At 46.9% G+C, this 23,367-nt stretch overlaps 1 protein-coding gene across 3 annotated transcripts in view; it reads left to right on the forward strand.

The window, feature by feature from the left end:
• TMPRSS2 (transmembrane serine protease 2) overlaps nucleotides 1-23,367 on the forward strand; it is a 279,553-nt gene that overhangs the window by 200,076 nt on the left and 56,110 nt on the right. The gene's annotated exons all lie outside the window — the stretch shown is intronic.

A 23,367-nucleotide genomic window follows, 5' to 3' on the forward strand; every position in this document is an offset into this window, starting at 1 on the left:
GGTGCAAAAAAGTGCCACACATGTGGTATTGCCATACTCGGGAGAAGTAGTACAATGTGTTTTGGGGTGTATTTTTACACATACCCATGCTGGGTGGGAGAAATACCTCTGTAAATGACAATCTTTTGATTTTTTTACACACAATTGTCCATTTACAGAGTTATTTCTCCCACCCAGCATGGGTATGTGTAAAAATACACCCCAAAACACATTGTACTACTTCTCCCGAGTACGGCGATACCACATGTGTGGCACTTTTTTGCACCCTAACTGCGCTAAAGGGCCCAAAGTCCAATGAGTACCTTTAGGATTTCACAAGTCATTTTGCGGAATTTGATTTCCAGACTACTCCTCACGGTTTAGGGCCCCTAAAATGCCAGGGCAGTATAGGAACCCCACAAATGACCCCATTTTAGAAAGAAGACACCCCAAGGTATTCCGTTTGGAGTATGGTGAGTTCATAGAAGATTTTATTTTTTGTCACAAGTTAGTGGAAAATGACACAGTGAAAAAAACAATAAAAATCAATTTTCCGCTAACTTTTGACAAAAAATAAAATCTTCTATGAACTCACCATACTCCTAACGGAATACCTTGGGGTGTCTTCTTTCTAAAATGGGGTCATTTGTGGGGTTCCTATACTGCCCTGGCATTTTAGGGGCCCTAAACCGTGAGGAGTAGTCTGGAAATCAAATTCCGCAAAATGACTTGTGAAATCCTAAAGGTACTCATTGGACTTTGGGCCCTTTAGCGCAGTTAGGGTGCAAAAAAGTGCCACACATGTGGTATCGCCGTACTCGGGAGAAGTAGTACAATGTGTTTTGGGGTGTATTTTTACACATACCCATGCTGGGTGGGAGAAATAACTCTGTAAATGGACAATTGTGTGTAAAAAAAATTAAAAAAATTGTCATTTACAGAGAGATTTCTCCCACCCAGCATGGGTATGTGTAAAAATACACCCCAAAACACATTCTACTACTTCTCTTGAGTACGGCAATACCACATGTGTGGCACTTTTTTGCAGCCTAACTGCGCTAAGGGGCCCAAAGTCCAATGAGCACTTTTAGGCTTTACAGGGGTGCTTACAAATTAGCACCCCCCAAAATGCGAGGACAGTAAACACACCCCACAAATGACCCCATTTTGGAAAGTAGACACTTCAAGGTATTCAGAGAGGGGCATGGTGAGTCCGTGGCAGATTTCATTTTTTTTTGTCGCAAGTTAGAAGAAATGGATTCTTTTTTTTTTTCTTTTTTTTGTCACAAAGTGTCATTTTCCGCTTACTTGTGACAAAAAATAATATCTTCTATGAACTCACTATGCCTCTCAGTGAATACTTTGGGATGTCTTCTTTCCAAAATGGGGTCATTTGGGGGGTATTTATACTATCCTGGAATTCTAGCCCCTCATGAAACATGACAGGGGGTCAGAAAAGTCAGAGGTGCTTGAAAATGGGAAAATTCACTTTTTGCACCATAGTTTGTAAACGCTATAACTTTTACCCAAACCAATAAATATACACTGAATGGGTTTTTTTTTATCAAAAACATGTTTGTCCACATTTTTCGCGCTGCATGTATACAGAAATTTTACTTTATTTGAAAATTGTCAGCACAGAAAGTTAAAAAAATCATTTTTTTGCCAAAATTCATGTCTTTTTTGATGAATATAATAAAAAGTAAAAATCGCAGGAGCAATCAAATAGCACCAAAAGAAAGCTTTATTAGTGACAAGAAAAGGAGCCAAAATTCATTTAGGTGGTAGGTTGTATGAGCGAGCAATAAACCGTGAAAGCTGCAGTGGTCTGAGTGGAAAAAAAGTGCCTGGTCCTTAAGGGTTAGAAAGACTGTAGTCCTCAAGTGGTTAAAACAATTTTTTTTTTTTTTTTTTTTTCTGCAAAATCACTTTTGCACAATGATTGAAAAGCAATTTTGCTGCATACATATCTTTTGTATTGAAGCACAATCACTCCAAAAAATGCTGCAGGACACACAATTGCAATTCCTCAATCACTGTGGGGTTTCCCCTCATTGATTTTCATAAGCTTAGCGCGTTTGGAAAAGCCCTGACTTAAATTCCATGTGTTATGAAGGCTTCCTCCGCTCCCATACCTGGTTGGGGTTTGGACCTCTAAGGAGACCAAGGCTAAAGTTAAAGGACAACTGAAGAGAGAGAGAGGGATATGGAGGCTGCCATATCTATTTCTTTTTAAGCAACACCAGTTGCCTGGCTATCCTGCTGATCCACTGCCTCTAAAGGTAGCCATACACTGGTCGATTTGCCATCAGATTTGACCAACAGATAGATCCCTCTCTGATCGAATCTGATCAGAGAGGGATCGTATGGCTGCCTTTACTGCAAACAGATTGTGAATCGATTTCAGCCTGAAACCATCTGCTGAGCTGCCGCTGTCGGCTGTCCCCCCCCGCATACATTACCTGAAGCCTGGTCCCGGGCATCTTCTCCGCATCATGGCATCCGCGTATAACTTTGTCACTCCAGTGACAGCGGAAGTTCAAATAGAGCGCCCTCTGTTTGTACTTCCGCTGTCACTGCAGTGACACAGGAAGTTATACACGGATGCCGTGATGCGGAAGGTAATGCGGAGAAGATGCCAGCCGGGAGGTGATGCAGAGAAGATGCCGGGAGCCAGCTTCAAGTAATGTATACCTGCGTCGATCGTACGCCGCCAACGATGCGCTCCCTACCCGCGGGCGATCGACGGTAATTTCCCGCACGGAATGATCGACAGGACCGATCTATTTCGGGACGAAATCGATCGAAATTTAGCGTTTAGCGTGAACGATTTGACAGCAGATTCGATCCCAGTGATCAAATCTGCTGTCGATCGGCGGGTAATCTGCCTAGTGTATGGCCAGCTTTATACTTTTAGCCACAGATCTGACAGGATTAGCTGCATGCTTGTTTCTAGTGTTATTCAGACACTGCTGCAGCCAGGCAACTGGTATTGTTTAAAAGGAAAGAAATATGGCAGCCATATTCTTCTCACTGCAGTTTTCCTTTAACCACTTCAGCCTAACTGGCCGAAAATTTTCGTCCAGTTAGGCTGCGCGCACTCCCGCGCCCCCCCCCCCCCCCCGTGCGCGCCCCTGCTGCTAGCCGTTAGCCCATCGATCCATGAAAGGGATTATAAATCCCTTTCACTGATCGGACCCCCCCCCCCCCCCCCGGAGAAAAGCCGACAGCGTCTCTTCAGACGCTGCGGCTTTTCTGAGCTCTGGTCTTCTTTCTTCTTCCTGGGAGCTAGATCGATCACTCCCAGGACTTTTTGACTGTGGCCATCTTGTGGCCAAATAGCAAACTACACCAAAAACACACTTTGTATTAAATACATTTTTAAACATTAAAAATCCCCTATTTACCTCCCACACCAAAAAATACCCACATACAAGTTTTAATTAAAAAAAAATTACAATAATAAATAAAAACACATAAATAGTTACCTAAGGGTCTGAACTTTTTAAATATGCATGTCAAAGGAGTATATCAATATGATTTATTAAATTATGGGCTTCTAAATAGTGATGGACGCAAATTGAAAAAATGCACCTTTATTTCCAAATTGAATATCGGCGCCATACATTGTGATAGGGACATAATTTAAATGGTGTAATAAGCAAGACAAATTGGTAAATAAAGTACATAGGTTTTAATTATGGTAGCATGTATTCATTTCAAACTATAATGGCCAAAAGCTGAGGAATAATGATTTTTTTCCATTTCTTTCTTAATATATATTGAAATATTGAAAATACTTATCTTTATTCTATCGGACATAAAAGCGGTATCTAAAAGTCTAGATCAAAAGATTAATAGGACATCTGTTTAAAAGACATGGCTCATATGCAATTACCTTTTTTTCCCCAGAGTTATCTGCTAGGAGATCATTTTTATAACCTCTTTAAAATAACTTTGAAACATTTTACAATTTAAAAAAGTACCTAAAAGTTGGTGAAAAGGTACTATCAAAATTATGTTGAGTATTTTCTTGCTTGTTGGTGGTTTAAGAGGCATTTTATGATAACGTGTGGAAATATGAACTAGTTAATTGCATATTGGTCATTAGTCCTTTTTTCTCCTGATTTTTTTTCTCCTAGGTGATATTTTCAAGCTTGAAAACAAAAATGCCTTTTAAACCACCAGCAAGCTGACTGCCATGGCAGATAAGGCAGATAAGCTCATTTGAAAGAACAGGCTGTTAACAATATGTCTGCTTCCATGAAAGCAGGAAGTGGAAACACTGGAGATTTATTTTAGGATTTGTATCAGCTGTAGCAGATACATGTTTTTCTTTCAAAGTTTTTATGCTGTTGCATGTCATTTAGAGCATTGAGGAAGTTCAGGTCTACTTTAAGGTCCATACCAATGATGCGATTTTTGCGGTGAATTTTCCCGCGACCGATGATTTATTTATTTTTTTCTTGATGAACCATTTGTTTTTGCGATATCATGTAACATTGTTTAACTAAAGCTAGTGAAACATTGTTTAGCGCTGTGCGGCAATCACAACAGTCATGGCAGATCCCATTGCGGACTATCTTCCCCCTCATCCCCATAGACTCCTGCGCTAATTACCATGATCATTTGAAGAGTTGTTCGCGCCCACCGCTTGTTACGGCAGTACAGAATTGTGAAACATGGATCAGGAATCCGCTTGTTCGTCGCAACGCTGTCACCGCGGATCTCTGATCCATCTTTAAGTGAGTAGTGAGCTTTATAAAGAAGGCAACTCTGTAACATGTAATTAGGTATACAGTGCAGGCTGTTATGGCTATGCAGCTAGTCCACTGGAAAAGTCCACGTACGTCACTACTAGCTTTGAAACAAAATGTGCTAGGAAGTTATGTTCCTTGGTTGCAAACATATTTGCTGACAGTGAGCAATAGCCAGTTATCACAGACCATATCATATACTAGGATACTGAAGTACAGGAAGTGAGATAATTCCCCTGATAGAGTGCTGGAGAGACCTTTATATCTATGGTACACAATGTAACATATTTTGCTCTATTGCTCAAACATCACTTCCTTATCTCTTATATATGATCAGGTGATGTATTGTTCTGCTGAAACCTAGCATACAATAAGGAAGTAAAAAGGTATATACTGTGCATTTTACAGGGCCTATAATCATGACAAAGATATGGCTATCTCCATGCAGGAGCTGAAAGAAGCAGAAACTGAGGAACAGGACTGGCAGGCTGAAGTCTGGGCAGTTATCCTAAGCAGACTTGAGTGACCATTTTAGATGATGAAAGTCTATGGTCTACAGTCAGGCCAGGGACCATGTCCATTCATAATAATGAAAATAAAAGAAAGTTTAAAAAAACAAAACAAAAACACATTCTTGTAACCCAGGATAGCGAAAAAGTAAAAATAGAGTCAGGGTACATTTTAATTAAACATGAATAAAGTTAATCTGTTCTAACCCCTGCTCCCCCCAGTTATCAAACAAACACTGTAAAATAAAAAATAAAAAGTTTTAAACAAAATACATAAATAGTTACCATAGTGGCTTTTTTAATATGTACATCATGGGGTTATGTTAGTAAATGAGGGCCCTTATGCAATTCACTTTTTCTCCTTAGTTTTCTCCAAGTTGATATTTTCACACCTTGTCAATAACATGCATTATAAACCCCCAGCAAGGGAGAAAATACACAAAATTACTTTGTTAGTTCTGTTTCTACTACTTTTGGTACTTGGTACTTTGCAAAATGCTGAAAAGTTATTTTAAATTGGAGATGAAAACTGCAGAGAAAAAGTTGCATATGGACCATGGGCCTGTAATTATTCACCAGCTACAAAAAAACCCACAAGACAGAAAAAAATACACCTTTATTTCCAAATAATATATTGTCGCCATACATTGTACAAGGAACATAATTACTGTAAAATGTTGTGATAGTCTGAATGAGTGGGCAAATGAAATGTGTGGGTTTTATTTATAGTAGCGTTGCTTATTTTAAAACTATTAGCTATGGAAGTGGAGAAATTATGTATTTTTTTTTTAAATTTCCATATCACATGGATAGAAAATAAAGGAATTACCTTATATACTCGCAAGCAAGCCGACCCGCATATAAGCCGACCCCCCCCCCCCCCCCCACACACACACACACACTTTTACCTGAAAAAACAGGAAAAAATGATTGACCCTCATACAAGCCGGGGGTAGGAAATGCTGGCCTCGTGATCCCCCAGTGTGTCCCAGTATAGCTAGTATAGTGCCCAGTATGGATAGGTAGTGCCTCAGTATAGCTAGTAAAGTGCCCAGTATAGTGCCCAGTATAGCTAATATAGTGCCCAGTGTAGGAAGTATAGTGCCCAGTACAACTAGTAAAGTGCCCAGTACAGCTAGTATAGTGCCTAGTACAGCTAGTATAGTGCCTAGTACAGCTAGTATAGTGCCCAGTATAGCTAGTATAGTGCCCAGTATAGCTAGTATAGTGCCCAGTATAGCTAGGTAGTGCCCAGTATAGCTAGTTTAGTGCCCAGTATAACATCCCAGTGTGGGTAGGTAATGCCCCCCCACCCCCACGGCCGCCGCTACTATTAGCTTACCCAGCGGCTTCCTCTATTCCCCTCTCCGTCTCCTGCTGCCAGTGCCCCGTGTAAATAATTCACAGCAGCTCGCCCTACGGCGGCTGCTGTGTGATGAGTGAGAAGCCTTAGAGAGAGAGCGGCTTCCTGTAGCGGCGATGTGTATCGCCATTACTATGGGAACCGCTCTCTACGGCTTCTCACTCATCACACAGCAAACGCCGTTGGGCGAGCTGCTGTGAATTATTTACACGGGGCACTGGCAGCAGGAGACGGAGAGAGGAATAGAGGAAGCCGCCGGGTAAGCCAATAGTAGCGGCAGCCACGGGGGCGGGGAGGCGGGGGCTATCGCGGACCAACGACTCGCAAGCAAGCCGACCCCCCCCCCCCAACTTTTGGCCCACTTTTTGGGGGTAAAAAATTTGGCTTGCTTGCGAGTATATACGGTACTGAAAACAAGTATCACCCCCCCAAAGGCCTAATTTATAACAACTAAAAACCCCAAGATATAGATCCTTTAGGTATGACCTGTAGTGATAAAGTTATTGGTGAATGAAGGGGAAGAGCGCTGACAGGGGAAAATTGATTCCGTTCTTGAGGTTGAAACACCTGTAGGCTGAAGTGGTTAAAAAACTTTTTAGCACTTTGTAAATAAAAAAACTACCTAAAAGTAGGTGAAAAAGCACTATCAAAATTATTCAGTGTATTTTCTTGCTTGCTAGTGGTTTAAAAGGTATTTATTAACACGTTGTAAAAAATATTACCTGGGAGAAAATTCAGGAGAAAAAGTTAACTGCATATAGCCGAGGGCCACAATACAAATGATTCAGAATCTGGGAGACTTGGTCCTAAAATCCCCGATATTTGTTTAACTGCGACCTCTAAAATTACACTGACCCTAAGGGGCCCATCCACACTAGCAAACGCAAAACATTTTATGCGGGTGATTTTTCCGAGATTAACGCGTAAAAATCACTGTACACTTTCACGCTTTTTGAGCGATCGCAATTCACGATTGAAATACATTGCAATCGCGATGGCTCAAAAAATGCATGTAGTGCATTTTGTGATTGCCGCAAATTGCGTAAAGCCCACGACCGGTGGCAATCGCGACAGTGAGATCACTGCCATATAGTTATAATTGCACTTGCACTTTAAAAAGTGCTAGCGCTTCGGTGATAAGTGGTAAACGCCTGCAAATCGCCCTAGTTTGAATGGGCCCCAAAGGTAGTGGGTACTTTATCGTAGATCAGGTAAACTTCTGCATATTGCCCTTTTTCCTGCATTACTACCTTGCAGGGCTGGATATTAGACAAGATTTTACCTTCCCCCGAGTCCTAACAAAACTTAAACAAACCTTGCTAACTCCCAATTTGTTATTACTGTACTTGCCTAGGCTAAAGGCATGCGCAATCCTGAGTCATTCCAGTAAAAACGGAACCCGTTAAACAAGTGAAAATCATGCCCAGTGGAATTTTAGTATTTCTTTTTATGCTAATGCTTCCAGTCATTTAGTCCCTAAGTGTACTTTGACAGGTTAATAAAGCACTTTAGAGTCTGCAGCATGCAATAAATGTGCAGGAGTAGTAAAAGCAAAGATCGTTTAATCCTTGGCATATATACTCTTCTCCTCTGACAGGCTATATGAGGTTTGGTCAGACAAGAGTAAACTCACACTCCAAAAGACACAAGATGATTATCTGATCTGTGTAGGGGAATACTGTGCATATCTCTGCAATAAATCAGCTGTTGCAATGCACAACACATTCCATATAGCCACCAGATCTTCCAGCCGAATATATGTAAAAACCGGCTGGGGAGATTTGGGTACAGGGTTAAGCCGAAATAAGGCTTCCCCTGCTCTAGCTGTATTCCTGCTTATTTTGAAAACTATTTCCCTACTGTGACAACGTAATCGCACTAAAAATATCCTCCCAGGGCCGGTTCTTCCATGAAGCAATGTGATTCACTTGCTTCAGGGTGGCAACAATTAGAAGGGGAACAGGGATGGATTTGTACTTTTTAACGCCCAAGGCCACAGTCACCAGCCGCCCCCCTTCAGTGTAGGTAGCGAGACGACCCCTCCTCCCTTCCCTCCAGTATAGGTAGACAGATGACCCCTCCCCCTTCCCTCCAGTATAGGTAGCCAGATGACCCCTCTCCCCTTTCCAGCAGTATAGGTAGCCTGATGACCCCTCCCCCCTTTCCCTCCAGTATAGGTAGCCAGATGACTCCCTTAATCTTTTCTTCCCCCCCCCCCCCCTCCCCCTTTCAGTTTAGTTAGCCAGCTCGCTTTCACACCGCAGCAGTAATCAGTGTCACTCATTTCTCTGCTCGTCTCCAGTGCAGAAGCTTCCTCTTCCTTTCCGTCTGCAATGCTGCCCAAGTCCATAGCCGCCGGCCACAATGCAAACGTGCACAGAGAGCAAGGTGACTGCTGCACAGGCGGCTAGCGGCAGAGTACCGCGGTCAGGCACTCGCCTGATCTCCCTGCATTGCAGCATTTGCAAGTTTGCAAATGCTGCACCAGTTTAGCCTGCTGCTTTGGTGCCCTTCCTCCTGTGGTGCCCTAGGCCATGGCCTAGGGGCCTTGGCCTAAATCCGGCCCTGAAGGTGAATGCACACCCCGTCTCCCCTCCTTAGATGCGTGGTATGGCTTCACTCACCTGCTCTGTGTTCCAGCAATGGGATCTCCATCTGTCCATTCAGCATGCTGTATCCATGGCTACAGCGGTGTCTCACGTGACCTGGTCACATAAAGCGCCACTGTAGTCAAAGAGGAAGCAGGACTTTACATGTGGCTAGTGATCCCATCACTAATCTGCTGAGGGCTGGTGAGTGATGCAGTGCCAGTGTAGCACATATCCGGCATCCTAAGGATCAGAGCCAAGATGCTTCGGGCCAACAGGGAGGAGATGCCGTCTTGGAGAAAGGGGAGGGAGGTAAGCGTAGTACCAGGGTCTGCAATGCACAGCCCGATGTGTCTCTCCTCTACGGTCTGGATCTGCACACACATGTGGTGGAGAGGGGAGGGAGGGACCCTCCACCCAGAAAAAGAGATTTCAAAATGAAATAAGCACAAGAAATCCATTATGAAATTCAAGGTTTGGAGAGTTACGATAATGTTCCAGAATGGGATGACATGACTATACTTGAATAAATGTTGATTTTATTTATTTTTTTAAGAAAATATTGTTAACGGAAACAAAAGACACCTTCTGAAAATAAGCCCTAGCGCATCTTTTGGAGCAAAAACTTCTGAGTTTCTCCTGGGTAATGTTTTCACAACTTGTCAATAAAATACCTTTCAAACAACCAGCAAGCAAGAAAATATGAAACATTTTTGATAGTACTCTTTCAATTTTGGGAGGAATTTTTCCAATTGCAAACTGCTGAAAAGTTGTTTTAAGGAAAAGATAAAAAATGATCTCCCAGGAGAAATCTCAGGAAAAAAGGTTAATTGAATAAGGGCCAGTCTTATTTTTTGAGGAGATACAATAGAAGCATGTGTTGGTCCCAGAATATCTGGAGGATCTGAAACAAGATGATGGGAAACAATGGTAATAGCCAGTATCAATGGCTGTCCATTCATTTTCAATGGTCAGCTCTTTAAAGGGGAACTGAAGAGAGAGGTATATGGAGGCTGCCATGTTTATTTTCTTTTAAGCAATACCAGTTGCGTGGCCATCCTGCTGATCCTCTGCCTCTAAAACTATTAGCAATAGCCCCTGAACAGGCATTCAACAGATCAGGTGTTTCAGAGTTTAAAGTCAGATCTGACAAGACTAGCTGCATGCTTGTTTCTGGTGTTATTCAGATACTACTGCAGAGAAATAGACCAGCAGGGCTGCCAGGCAACTGGTATTAAAAGGAAATAAATATGGCAGCCTCCATATACCTCTTACTTCAGTTCCCCTTTAAAGGGGTTCTGTGGGCTATAAAATAAAAACAAAAAGTGTCACTTACCTGGGGCTTCTACTGGCCCCCTGCAGCTATTAAGTCCCACGCCATCACTGAAGCCCCCTCGTCGCCCCTGCTGACCTTCTAATTATTCGTCTAACTCAGGCATGGGCAAACTGGGCCCTCCAGCTGTTACGGAACTACAAGTCCCACAATGCATTTGCCTTTATGAGTCATGACTGAGGCTCTCAGACTCCTGCAATGCATTGTGGGACTTATAGTTCCTTAACAGCTGGAGGGCCAAGTTTGCCCATGCCTGGTCTAACTAGACAAAGAGCACTGCAGGACGCAGCCTTGCTCCCGTGCAAGTCATCGGGAGCTTACTGCGCAGGTGTTGTACGAAGTGTTTAGTACTGCGTCTGCGCAATAAGCTCCTGATGATGCACAACGGAGCGAGGACGCGCGCGGCGGCAGTGCTGTTCGTCTAGTTAGATGAATAATTAGCAGGTCACCGGTGGTGACGAACAGAGGGGTGGGACTTAATAGCTGCAGGGGGCTGGTAGAAGCCCAAGGTAAGTGACACTATTTTTATAGGCCACAGAACCCCTTTAAGCAAAAAAAAACAAAAAACCCTTATGATATAATTAATTGAATGTGTAGTACAGATAATTACTAGAACATTAGCAAAGAAGAGAGTCGCATGTTTTTATTTTCAGTTATATCGTTTTTTTTAACCTCTCTGGCATTAAGCCCGAGCTATACTCAGGCTAGCCACCAGGAGCTTTATGCAGAGTGTAATGCGCAGTGGGCGTTTTTACTCACCTCCCGGGGGATCCAGACAACGGTAGCCGTTCTCCTTCCTGTCCTCCGAGGCTCTGAATCACTGATCAGTGACCTCACTACAAAGTTACAGCGCCACCTGGAGGATGGAGGGAAAATTGCAGCGCTGGAGCCCAGGAGGTTGAGTGAGTGCTTGGGCTGCTGCAGGCAGGTTTTCCTGGTTTTAGGGTCTAAAATGTGCTGAAAAGACCCTAAAATCCAGAAATAATCATACAGCCAGGGAGGTTAATAACATTGCATCATTCTGTCATATTTGCAGATCCTATGAACTTTCCTTCAGTAAAAGCTTATCTGAAGCTGTCTATCACTGTTTCTTTGAATATATAAGTGCTGGAAAACAATATGAGATCATTTTCTTTGCACCCATCTGAGCCTGCCCTTAGGTACACAGGCCCGAATGCTTCACAAAGTTGTCTTGGCTTTATTAAAAATGTCAGTCATGAAGAATAACACAATTAGCAGGTCTGTTTTTGCAAGATTTACTTTGGCCTGAAACTATTATGTTGAACTGAGAACAAAACATCTCTTCACATTGTTGGTTCTATGTTTGTTTCTTGTCAAGCCTCTGCTTCTGTGTTACAGAGAGGATATTGCACAATTCAGAGGCCGATGTGTCATCAGAGGTACTGAACAGGCTTTCGTGACAGAGAGCTGAGGGATATAAGCAGCTCTCTCAATGTACTTCTCTCTGATGTAGTGACTAACCAGATGAGCTCTTGTTGTTGAGTCTTTTTGCTTCTGCTGACTTTGACTCTCTGATTAAAGTTCATTATAGAACTGGGCGGAGGATGAATATTTACAGTACAAAACCCGTTACATCATGGAAATATCTATTTATGGATCACAATTCACAGATTCATTGTGCCAACTGCTTGCATGTTTTAATTAAAGCAATGCGTAAAAAGAGAACTTGTAACATAAAAATGTGCCCCTGGGGAGTACTTACCTTGGGAGGGTGAAGCCTCTGGATCCTATCGAGGATTCCCCGCCACGGTGGCAGCGCACGATCTCCCACCACAGTGGACATGTACATTTTTCCCTTCCCGACTCCGGTGCAGGCGCGGTAACGGCTCTCGGGTCGGGCTAAGGTGGAAATAACCGATCCCAATTGAGTGCACTCTACTGCCCAAGTGTAAGCCACCTGTGCCTGCACAGTAAAGCAGACCCGATTGGGATCAGCTATTTCCGCCTTAGCCCATTCTGAAGGCACTTCTGCGCCTGCGTCGGAGCCGGGGAAGGTAAATATTGCAGTCACTACTGCACCTGCGCAACAGCACGACAAATTGTTGACTGTGATTTCGGAGGCTCCAGCGCTGCCACCGTAGGACGGAGGCAGACGGGAAGCCTGCTTGGATCCAGACGCTTCCCACTCCCGAGGTAAGTACCCCCAGGAGCACCTTTTTATGTTACAGAGACTAAGGCTAGTCACACACCAGGACGTTGCGTTTAGGGGACGTTATAGGGCACATAACGTGCCCCTAACGCAACGCCTGGTGCTCTCTGGTGTGGACGTCGGAGTGAACCGCGTTGTGCAGCTCACTCTGGCGTCCGTGATGCGTACTCTTGGACGCATGCGGCATCACGTGGTCCCGCCCGGCCAATCGCCGCACAGAGCGGCCTTTCCAGGAAGTAAACGCTGCACGTCACTGAGTGCAGTGAATATTAATTAGCCATGTGCCCGGCCGCTCTCCCCTCCTCCCCAACATGACTGAGCATGTGCAAACAGTCTAACGCGGCTTAGCCGTGGAGAACGCACAGCATGCAGCACTTTGCTGCGTTACAATGTAACGCAACGTGGGCAGTGTGAACAGTCCACTTGTGTTACTTTGCTGTGCGTTGGGGGAGCGTTACAGGCTGCACTAACGTGCGCCTGTAACGTCCCTGTGTGCAAGAAGCCTAAAACTAAACTAAAACTGCTAGTGTACTCGGATCAGTAAGGACCGTTCCAAGAGATGGCCTGAACGGTTCGCTGGCGAACGGGAAGCGGCAAACTCCCAGTGTTCGCAATCGCAGAGAACCGCAAACTTTTCCGGAAGTTCGAATCGCCCCCATAGTGCAACATGAGGGTCAACTTTGACCCTCTACATCACAGTTAGCAGGCACATTGTAGCCAATCGGGCTACACTCCCTCCTGAAGCCCCACCCTCCCTTATAAAAGGCAGGCAGTGTCAGGCATTGGACTCACTCGTGTGCCTGCAGTAATTAGAGAAGGGAGAGCTGCTGTGCAGAGTCATTGGGGAAAGCTTACTTAGGCTCTTATAGACTTGTTAGCTAGTGTTGGGCGAACAGTGTTCGCCACTGTTCGGGTTCTGCAGAACATCACCCTGTTCGGGTGATGTTCGAGTTCGGCCGAACACCTGACGGTGCTCGGCCAAACCGTTCGGCCATATGGCCGAACTAAGAGCGCATGGCCGAACGTTCCCCGAACGTTCGGCTAGCGCTGTGATTGGCCGAACGGGTCACGTGGTTCGGACCCGAACGCGCTCTGATTGGCCGAACGGTCACGTGGTTCGGGTAAATAAATACCCGAACCACGTCATATCTCCGCCATTTGTCTGTGGGTTTAGCTTTGGGTAGGCAGGTAGGGTAGTTCGCGCTCCAGCCACGCTAGCCAGGGTCCCCCCTGTCATTGTGTCACTGCTGGGAACAGTAGTACACCGCTTGCTCAGCCACACTATATAGCATTCTGTTTACTGCCACTCTGTGTACCTCGCTCAGCCACACTATATAGCATTCTGTTTACTGCCACTCTGTGTCTGCTGGGAATAGTAGTACACCGCTTGCTCAGCCACACTATATAGCATTCTGTTTACTGCCACTCTGTGTACCTCGCTCAGCCACACTATATAGCATTCTGTTTACTGCCACTCTGTGTCTGCTGGGAATAGTGGTACACCGCTCGCTCAGCCACACTATATAGCATTCTGTTCACTGTTCTGTGTCTGCTTGGAATAGTGGTACACCGCTCGCTCAGCCACACTATATAGCATTCTGTTTACTGTTCTGTGTCTGCTGGGAATAGTGGTACACCGCTCGCTCAGCCACACTATATAGCATTCTGTGCACTGTTCTGTGTCTGCTGGGAATAGTGGTACACCGCTCGCTCAGCCACACTATATAGCATTCTGTTCACTGTTCTGTGTCTGCTGGGAATAGTGGTACACCGCTCGCTCAGCCACACTATATAGCATTCTGTTTACTGTTCTGTGTCTGCTGGGAATAGTGGTACACCGCTCGCTCATCCACACTATATAGCATTCTGTTCACTGTTCTGTGTCTGCTGGGAATAGTGGTACACCGCCCGCTCAGCCACACTATATAGCATTCTGTTCACTGTTCTGTGTCTGCTGGGAATAGTGGTACACCGCTCGCTCAGCCACACTATATAGCATTCTGTTCACTGTTCTGTGTCTGCTGGGAACAGTAGTACACCGCTCACCCGCCACTGTATAGCATTGTGCTCTGTGTCACTGCTGACAATAGTGGTACACCGCTCACCCACCACTGTATAGCATTTCTGTACTGCCACTGTACTGCTGCCAGTCAGCGTGTACTTTAAGGATAAGTGAAATGAGGAAGAAATCCGGTGAAAGAGGGAGGGGCAAGGGAAGAGGTGTTTCCCCTGACGGTTCACGTACAGGCCACAGGGGAGCACCCAAGAAAACCCACTCAATACTGCCCATGTTGTCCAGGACAACAACCCTCACAGATCCAAAAGAACAGGACCAGATAATTACTTGGATGACCTCTCAAGCGTCCAGCAGTGGGTTAAGCAGCACCAGCACATCACGCACGAGGTCCGAGTCCTCAGCCAGTTAAAGTCTGGGCTTTCTTTGAAGACTGCACTGAGGATGTTACCATGGCGATTTGCAAGGTGTGCAAGACCCGCCTGAGCAGGGGGAAAAGTATTAACAACCTCTCCACCACCAGCATGAGCCGCCACATTCTATCCAAACATCCCACTCTGTGGGCAAACGCGGCAGGACAGGGTACCACCAGCAACACTGCCTCCCTTGGGTTCACCAGACTCACCACCAGACCCGCCTCAGCAGCAGCAGTAGCCCAGCCATTGCGTGGTTCACAACATTCACAAACATCAGACGATGCTGACACTGTCACTTTCCGGACTAGTGCTCTTGAGGTCTCCCAGTGTTCATCAAACACAACAACCAACAGCCCTTCGGTGTGCAGCGCTACGGTTGAGTTGTCTGTCTCTGAGATGTTTGAGCACAAGAGGAAATTGCCAGCAAATGACCCCCGGGCCGTGGCAGTAACAGCCAGCCAGCATAGCCAAGCTTCTGGCCTGCGAAATGCTGCCATATCGAGTGGTGGAGACAAACAGCTTCAAGGGCATGATGTCAGTGGCCATCCCACGTTACGTTGTTCCCAGCCGCTACCACTTTGCGCGCTCTGCAGTGCCTGAGTTGCATGAGCACGTGGTCAGCTAAATAACCCGAAGCTTGAAGAATGCCGTTGCCTGCAAGGTTCACCTCACCACTGACACCTGGACGAGTGCGTTCGGCCAGGGTCGATACATCTCCCTTACCGCGCACTGGGTGAACCTTGTGGAGCCTGGCAGCGATTCCTCACCTGCTACGGCGCGGGTGTTGCCCACGCCGCAAACAGCTGGATAACAACAGCAGCACCTACCTCTCTGACTCCTTCTCCTCCAACGCATCTCAAAGCTGTACCTCATCCGGAAATGCTAACCCAGCACCAGCAGCAGTAGGATCGTGGAAGCAGTGCAGCACAGCTGTTGGCATGCGTCAGCAAGCGTTGCTGAAGCTGATCTGCCTTGGGGATAAGCAGCACACAGGGGAGGAAATTTGGAGGGGAATAAAGGAACAGACGGATTTGTGGCTGGCACCGCTGGACCTGAAACCGGGCATGAAGCTAGACACCTGGCACGAACTGGCAATGTACGCAATAGAGGTGCTGGCTTGCCCGGCAGCCAGCGTTATGTCGGAACGCTGTTTCAGTGCTGCCGGAGGCATCATCACAGATCGGCGTATCCGCCTCTCCACAGAAAATGCAGACCGTCTGACTCAAATTAAAATGAATCAATCCTGGATTGGAAACGACTACGCAACACTCCTGGACCCCAACCAAGTAACATGACCGATGAACATCTGGGATGGTTTAGCGTTTCCGGTCCCTGTTTATTGAACCTCTCATCTGTATTACATTTATGACTGCATGGCGGCAAAAAGCATTGCTGCTATATCCGCACGCTTTTTGTCCTCATGCAAGGCCTGGGTTGTTGTGTCTCACAAAGCGTGGCCTTCTCCTCCTGCGCCTCCTCCTGTTCCATCACGTGTGCTGCTGCTGCTGCTGCTGCTGCTGCTGCTGGGTTACCGTTGCCGGTCCCTGTTTATGGAACCTCTTATCTTTATTACATTTATGACTACATGGCGGTACAAAGCATGCTATCCGCACGCTTTTTGTCCTCATGCAAGGCCTGGGTTGTTGTGTCTCACAAAGCGTGGCCTTCTCCTCCTGCGCCTCCTCCTGTTCCATCACGTGTGCTGCTGCTGGGTTAGCGTTGCCGCGTGGTCCCTGTTTATTGAACCACTTATCTTTATTACATTTATGACTGCATGGTGGTACAAAGCATGCTATCCGCACGCTTCTTGTCCTCATGCAAGGCCTGGGTTGTTGTGTCTCAAAGCGTGGCCTTCTCCTCCTGCGCCACCCTCCTCCTGTTCCATCACGTGTGCTGCTGCTGGGTTAGCATTACCGGTCCCTTTTCCTGGAACCTCTTATATGTATTACATTTATGACTGCATGCCGACAAAAAGCATGTTACCTGTGCAAAGAAAACAGACATTTCCCGCATTTAAAAGACAGTTTTCCCTTTGAAACTTTAAAATCGATTTTCTCAAAAACTATAAGCTCTTTTTGCTAAATTTTTTTTTCCTCTTGTACCCACTCCCAAGGTGCACATACCCTGTAAATTTGGGGTATGTAGCATGTAAGGAGGCTTTACAAACCACAAAAGTTCGGGTCCCCATTGACTTCCATTATGTTCGGAGTTCGGGTCGAACACCCGAACATCGCGGCCATGTTCGGCCTGTTCGGCCCGAACCCGAACATCTAGATGTTCGCCCAACACTATTGTTAGCTTGTTCCTTGCTGATTCTTATTGCTGAGAAAGCACCCCTCAACAGCTCTTTTGAGAGCTAACAATGCTCTTGTGATCTCTTTTTTTTTTTTTCTGTGTGTGTGTCCCACAGACACTTGTGTTGCACAGACAGCCTTGGTAATTCGTGCTGTGCCACTGCCAGGCCCAGCATATTCATGTCTACCTGTGTGTGTGACAGGTGCACATTGTAATACCCATCACTGCATATACCTACCTGTTGTTCACTTCAGTCATTGCACCCACTTACCCACGTGAGCACACGCAGTGTCACTGTGCCTGTCTGGTACCTGTCTGTGTGTGACAGGTGCACATTGTAATACCCATCACTGCATATACCTACCTGTTGTTGTTCACTTCAGTGCACCCACCTACCTACATGAGCGCATGCAGTGTCACTGTACCTGTCCGGTACGTGTGTGTGTGTGACAAGTGCACATTTGTAATACCAGTCATTGCATAATTGTTCACACTACCTGTGTGACCGCACACTGTGTAATATACCACTCCGAGCATACCTGTTAACTGCACCTGTGTGACAGCTGCACATTGTATTGTAATACCAGTCACTGCATAACTTTCACTGCACCTGTGTGACTGCACATTGTATTAGTCAAGTCAGTGCATACCTTTCACTTCATACCCCCGATATGAACAAAACAGGTAAAGGCAGGGGCAGACCCAGAGGAAGGCCACCCGGCAGTTCTGTTTGAGGTCGTGCTGACGTGATTTTGTGCGACCCTGGCCCAAAGTACAGTACTCAGAAGAAGGCACGTCCCATCAACTCCTAAGATTGTCAGGACACGGTTGACTATTAACCACTTAACAACCGCCTAGCGCCCATAGGCGTCGGCGGGTCGTTAGTGGTATAGCATGGAAACGGCCGCTCGATCCAGCGGCCTTTCCATGCTAGTTCACGGAGACTGTCTCCATGAACAGTGTGCGAGCCGCTGATCGCGGCTCGCACGCATAATGTAAACATCCGCGGAAGAAATTCCCGCTGTTTACATCGCACGGCGCTGCTGCGCAGCAGCGCCGTGACGTAGATCGGCGATCCCCGGCCTCTGATTGGCCGGGGATCGCCGGCATCTGATAGGCAGAAGCCTATCCTATCCGGCGCAGGGCGGAACTCCGTCCTGCGCCGCTCACAGGGTAAGGGAGAGGGAGGGAAAGACGGGGAGGGCGGAAAGCGCTGTGGAGGGGGGCTTTGAAGAGCCCCCCTGGAAAGTGCGGGCAGCCGGCGGCGATCAGACCCCCCCAGCAGGACATCCCCCTAGTGGGGAAAAAAGGGGGGAAGTCTGATCGCCCTGGCTATTTCCTGATCGGTGCTGCGGGCTGGAGAGTCCACGCAGCACCGATCAGAAGAAAATCACGTGGTCCTTAAGTGGTACACAGAACACCTCATCTTCCACAGCCACCAGTGCTACTAGCACCACTTCCGTTGCATTTGACACTTCGCAGGAGTTATTTGGTGGGGAAATCACTGATGCACGGCCATTCTTGTTACAACAAGATGAAGGTGCTAAGCAAGTTACACCACCTCATATGTGTGAGTTAGGTGACACTATGGATGTAAGGTGTGAGGAGGAGGATGATGAAGTATCTGCTGTTGGTGCAGTTTACGAGGTGTCTGAGGCAAGCGAAGCTGGGGAGGAGGATGATGATGATGATGATGATGATGATACAGATGCCACGTGGGTTCCTAAGAGACAGGATGACCAAGGGGACAGTTCAGAGGGGGAGTCAGAGAGGATTAGGAGGAGACCAGTTTCTGAAAGAAGCAGGGGGAGCCCCTCGTCAGAAACAGCCGGTGGCAGTGTCCGGCGCTATGTATCACCACCTATGGACAGCCAGCCAACATATCCTTCAACGTCAGCTGCTGACGCCACCATAGTGCCCACACCCCAGGGTGGCTCAGCGGTGTGGAAATGTATTAGTGTGTATGCCAAAGATCAGAGCACTAGAATATTTGGAGAGAAAATGAGGTAATTTTAGACCTCAGTTTTCCAAAAGTACAAAAAAAATCTTTATTAGTAGCCGTCAATGTGACACATGATCAGTACAATGATTAAAATTAAGCATTAAAAACACACACATGTTGGACTTCACAAACTTCCCATCAACCATCCAAGGGGTTCCAGACCACACTAACACCCACGCTTGCATTCATCCCATAGATACAATAGGCCCCATACCTCGAGAAAGGCCATGTTTGGCCGAAACATGTCGGTAGGCGGAGCTACGGACGCCGAACTTTCCCTGTGAGCTGTCCCTTGCTGATCCCCACTGACCGGGTGCGGGTAGATCACGGGACAGAACGCTCGCATCGGAGCAAAGGGGATCCCCTCAACCTGCGCAAAGCACCTAAGATACAAGAGGTTGTGAGTACTCACTTTGGACAGTCAGTGTGGCTGGTAAGAGTGCAGTTGGGCGGAAGATCAGGGGCGCTTAGCCCAGCCAAGCACCTAAGCCAGCCCCTAAGTGTACATGTCAGCTTTTTTGAGATGCTGCAAAACTAATCCTGCAAGCTTTCTGCATAAGACTGCATTGCTACAACTAACGCCTTGGCATATACATTGCAAACCATTGCTGGAACTGTCAATTGCTTAGTGTGTTATGTCTTGCCTGTGATAAACCACCACTTCATGGAAGAATTCTATGCCTGCTTAAACCAACTCTTTGGACTGTAGACATAGTGGCCGGGCACTTATTACACTCACAGCAGATCAGTTCCTTTGGACTTACAAGGCTGTACACCAGGGTCAAAGCTTAGCAAGTTTAACCAACCTAGCATGCAGCTTAGCTGCAGCTCTATATAGGTTTTGCTCCCCTATTGTATCTATGGGATGAATGTAAGCGTGGGTGTGCGTGTAGTCTGGAACCCCTTGGATGTTTGATGGGAAGTTTGTGAAGTCCAACGTGTGTGTTTTTAATGCTTAATTTTAATCTTTGTGTTGATCATGTGTCACATTGACGGCTACTAATACAGATTTTTTTGTACTTTTGGAAAAATTAGGTCTAAAATTACCTTTTTTTCTGTCCAAATATTCTAGTTATATTAACTAAGGTGTAGACCCACCACTCCAGTATACTGGTGATTTGAGATATATAATACTCACTCAATTTCACATGGAACTTTATTTTCCTAGTGAGGACTGCCATGTTCCCGGTTTTCCATGAAAGATCAGAGCACTGCCATCTGTACTCTCGGCCTTTCCATGGCTCAATTTTTGGTGGCAAACACCCACGTAGGGACAACTGCCTTATGAAGGCACCTGCAGAAAAAGCACAAACTGCAATGGGAAGAGCACCTGAGGAGAAGGAGCATACAAAAGCAAAGCCACCCTCCTTCTCCTCTTCCTCCTTCAGGTGCATCATCTTCAGCCGCTTTCTCCCTTGCACCTTCACAATCACGGCCTCCCTCCTCCACTCCGCCTCTCACCTTGAGCTGTTCCTGCTCCTCTGCCCACAGCAGCAGCCAGGTGTCCGTGAGGGAAATCTTTAAGCAGAAAAAGCCAATGTCTGCCAGTCACCCCCTTGCCAGTCATCTGACAGCTGGCTTGGCGGAACTGTTAGCTCGCTAGCTGTTACCATACCAGCTGGTGGACTCTGAGGCCTTCCGAAAATTTGTGGCCATTGGGACACCGCAGTGGAAGATACCAGGCCGCAATTATTCCTCAAAAAGGCGATACCCAAACTGTACCATGAAGTTGAGAGGCAAGTGGTGACATCTCTGGCACACAGCGTTGGGTCAAGGGTCTATCTGACCACAGATGCCTGGTCTACCAAGCACGGTCAGGGCAGGTACATTACTTACACAGCCCATTGGGTCAACCTGGTGACCGCTGGCAAGCATGGTGTACGTGGCTGTGCAACGCACCTAGTGACACCCCCACGGCTTGCAGGCAGGCCTGCTGCCACTTCCTCTCCTCCTGCTACACCCTCTTTGCTGTCGTCCTCCTCCTTGGCTGAGTGGCAGTTCAACTCTACTGGTGCTGTGATATCCTCCCCAGCTATACAGACCCAGCTCCCCAGGGCCTATGCTGCATGCCAGGTATGACAGGGTCATGCCATCTTAGACATTTGGGAAAGCTGACACATGTACCCTGTATGGCACATGTGCTGAATCTAGTCATTCAAAGATTTGTGTCAAAGTACCCAGGCTTAGAGGACGTTCTGAAGCAGGCCACACTTTGCCGAGATTCAGCAGAGAAACAAGTTGCCGGTGAGATGCCTCATTTGAGATAGCCCGACTCGCTGGAATTCGACCCTCCTTATGTTCTCTCGCCTGCTAGAACAGGAGAAAGCCGTCACCCAGTACCTCTACAATTACAGTAGAAGGACACACTCTGGGGAGATAGGGATGTTCTGGCCCAACAACTCGACACTCATGCGAAATGCATGCAGGCTCATGCGGCCATTTGAGGAGGTGACCAACCTGGTGAGTCGCAGTGAAGGCAACATCAGTGACTTGATCCCATACTCTTACTTCCTGGAGCGTGCCGTGCGTAGAGTGGTGGATCCAGATGTGGAGGAGCGTGAACAGGAACAGTTACAGGAGGAAGCGTTGTGGGATTAATTCTCATCAGAACCAGATGTTTCCTTAACACCTGCGGCAGCACAGAGGGGGGAGGAGAAGGAAAGAGTCGTGTGGGGAAGAGGAGTCAGACTCAGATGATGAGAAAGGGGTTACTTTGGAGGGGGAGGTGGCGGAAGAACAACCGCAGCAGGCATCGCAGGGGGCTTGTGCTGCTCAACGTTCCTGTGATATTGTTCGTGGCTGGGGGGAGGAGGAGGACTTACCTGACGTCACTGAGGAAGAGCAAGAGGAGATGGATAGTATGTCTGGATCCAACTTTGTGCAGATGGCGTCTTTCATGCTGTCCAGCCTGTTGAGGGACCCCTCGTATAAAAAAACTCAAGGAGATTGAACTGCACTGGGTGGCCACGCTAAGTGCAGGCCCGATTGATGATGCAACCAATTTTGGGACAAAAGCCGATCGTGCCTGATACAAGATGTTGGCCGAAGTTGCTTGATTGGGTGTGCGGCGGTACTGCGGCCGATTTCGGAACAAGCGATGAAATGACAAAACCCCCGACGCTGCTGCCGTAATCTACAAATATGCCCCCCCACCGTGTGTGCATTATACATTACCTGCCCCGTGTCAGCCTCCGCGCAGTGTCCGTAACCCTCAAGCGACCTACGTACACGCTACTGGCGCATATGGTCTAACGTCAGACCATATGCGCCAATGGCATGTACGGAGAGCCGCCCGGGGGTTACGGCCACCCCGTTGAAGGCTGACACAAGACAGGTAATGAATAACTGCACACACGGGTGGGCGGGCAGATTTATACATTAGGGGCCAGCGGCGGGGTGGACGCAGCGGGCTCAGCCGATTCCCTTAAAATTTCATGCTGAAATCGGATGGGAATCAGCCTACAGTATATGGGCAGCTTCGACAAAGAGAAAAATGTATCTCAAATCAGATTTGATTAAAGATATATATTTGTCTCTTTGTCAAATCTGCCCATAATCTTCTGATGTATGGGCACCTTTAGTGCATAGTGTGCATCTGTTTTGAATACAAGGCGTGTATTTGCCTCTAGGGGCACTGCACGTTTCTGTTGGTAGTCATTTAAGATGCGGCCTGATCAGGAGCACTGCCAATTTTTCCCTATCCTATGGGACTGGATGACCCATATCCTCCTGCAGCCCACTGCTGCTAGCCGGGACCGTCTTCTTTTTTATGACTATTCTCCCATGTGTGTATGAGCATGGATGGATGGGCGGCAGACAGCTTTGTGCTACTTCACAGGCGTGGACCATCATTGCGCCTGCAGTCACGCTCATACACGGATGGGAGCGCTGCTTGTTGAAGCCCTTGTTGAATATGTTCAGGTCTCAGTGCTGGATCTGTG

The sequence above is a fragment of the Hyperolius riggenbachi genome, chromosome 2 (genome assembly GCF_040937935.1).
Source record: "Hyperolius riggenbachi isolate aHypRig1 chromosome 2, aHypRig1.pri, whole genome shotgun sequence".
Lineage (NCBI taxonomy): Eukaryota > Metazoa > Chordata > Amphibia > Anura > Hyperoliidae > Hyperolius > Hyperolius riggenbachi.